We start from the raw sequence: 2,179 nt of genomic DNA, 5'->3' as shown, positions 1-2,179 counted from the left end.
AAAAAAAAAAAAAAAAAAAAAAAAAAAAAAAAAAAAGCCTAAGCAGTCCTAATTTTGGTTCAGTGCTGACCTGGAAAGAAAGATTTTCATGTAGAAGATTTGATTCAGAAAAAGAGCTGAAGGAATACAGAAATCCTTCGCAGCAAAGCCCAAATCCAGTGGGTTTCTTCATGCCAAGGACCAGGATGTACTCTTCAAATCAACAAAACTACCAGATTAATCAATGTCCAAGGCTCAGGGCACTGCTGGAGATCATGGTACCTGGTCCCTCCAACCACTGGTGAAGAGGGAGCCCCACAGGCCATCATTCCCTGCCACGCTCTGCGCGAGGGGCCACCAAAGCTTGAAGAAACCAAAAACATTTGATCCAATCTTGCATTTTCTTTCCTCCTGCTCCCCTTTTCTCCTGCCATTTCTTGACTTTTTGGTTCAATTTCCAACAAGGAAGCCTGCTGCTCCACCAAGTCTTTCAAAAAGCAACGTGCTGAGCAAATCCATGCTGCTTCATGGAAACACCATCTCCCACCCACTGCTCAAATGCCAATGAAGGCCAGTCAGCCGCTGCTGGACCTCTGGCTCCTGCCTGGGCCCTGTGAGTGACAGGGCTGCTGGTGCTGGTGCCCAGGAGGTGGCCTCCTGGGCAGGAGACAGGGTGAGGACCTGGTCCATGCAGTCATTGCCTGCTGCAGGAGGCCGCTCGCCGTTGGAGCTTTCTCCAGCCTTCTGCTTCCGATGCAGCATGTGTAGGCAGCAACAGCACGGTTGAAAGGGGGAGAGAGTGAAATCGCTGGCTGAAATACCAGCAATACCTCCCACACGTTCTCAAAGCGTGACATGCAGCTCTTCTATGCACCATCCCAGGAAGAAACCAGCAGAAGACACCTCAACCCAACAAACTGATGGACTTCCCAGGTTAAGGTAACGCCATGCTTGGAAATCAAGCACTGTCCTAGCACCACGTTGCAGCCTCGGGCTGCAACGTTTTGGCCCTGAGAGCCTCGGGGCTGCAGGCGGCCAGCACTTCTCGCTTCCCTATCACGTGCACTTAGCAGAGCAGCCTTCAACCAACTCACCAGCTGTCAGGAAGGCGGAGGAAGCGGCGAGGGAGGGAGTGACAACGGCGGCTTTTGCAGCCACTTCGCTTGCTGGYGTTTGCACGCCCCTTCCCTTCTCTCCTGTCCCCAAAGCCGAGTAAAACCCCTGCTGAGAGCTGAGCGAGCTGTTGCATCGGTCAACACAGAGAAAGGATGCATTCGTAGCACACCGGCCGAGAAGAGCGCCCCACTGAAGGCAGGTTTTCTATGCCCATGACCCAGTTACATCAGAAAGACCAGAGAGCTCCTAAAAAGAGCAGAATTGGGGGGAATGCCGCTAAAAGGATGCCAGAAAACTTAACAGCAATTGTATTTGATTGCATCTCAGAGGCGCTCTCCAGCTCACAGCCTGCYGTGACAGAGATCTGCTCTGGTCCTGGAAAACCCTGTGCCCCCCAATCTAGAAAAATACCTTAAACAAATGGCAATTTTAGCCCCCTTCTGGTTTTGAAGGCTGTTTGATCCTTCAAAAGGATCCTCACAGGTCAGTCAGCCTCATCTCCAAACCCTGGAAAGGTGATGGAACAGCTCATTCTGGATGTCATCTCCAGACATATGGAGGAAAAGAAGGTGATCAGAAGTAGCCAGCATGGATTCACCAAGGGGAAATCCTGCTTCACCAATCTGACAGCCTTCTACAATGGCATGACTGGCTGGGTAAATGAGGGGAGAGCAGTGGACGTTGTGTACCTTGACTTCAGCAAGGCTTTTGACACTGTCTCCTGTAACATCCTCCTAGGCAAGCTCAGGAAGCATGGGTTAGACGAATGGACAGTGAGGTGGATTTAGAACTGGCTGAAAGGCAGAGCTCAGAGGGTGGTTATCAGTGGCACAGAGTCTAGCTGGAGGCCTGTGGCTGGTGGAGATCCCCAGGGCTCAGTACTGGGTCCCATCCTGTTCAACTTCTTCATCGATGACCTGGACGAGGGGACAGAGTGCCTCCTCAGCAAGTTTGCTGATGATCYCARGCTGGGAGGAGTGGCTGAGACACCTGAGGGCTGTGCTGCCATTCAGAGAGACCTGGCCAGGCTGGAGAGCTGGGCGGAGAGGAACCTCCTGAGGTTCAACAAGGGCAAGTGCAGAGT

General features: G+C 52.0%; 1 protein-coding gene across 1 annotated transcript in view; it reads right to left on the bottom strand.

The window, feature by feature from the left end:
• The window catches only part of CUNH1orf21 (chromosome unknown C1orf21 homolog), a 37,446-nt gene that overhangs the window by 1,245 nt on the left and 34,022 nt on the right, over positions 1-2,179 (bottom strand). The gene's annotated exons all lie outside the window — the stretch shown is intronic.

This window comes from Rhea americana, unplaced genomic scaffold (assembly GCF_003343005.1).
Source record: "Rhea americana isolate MKP2758 unplaced genomic scaffold, rheAme1 scaffold_151, whole genome shotgun sequence".
NCBI classification, from domain to species: Eukaryota; Metazoa; Chordata; class Aves; order Rheiformes; family Rheidae; genus Rhea; species Rhea americana.
Note: the sequence above shows the minus strand (reverse complement) of the source record. Positions and strands in the feature narration are given on the sequence as shown.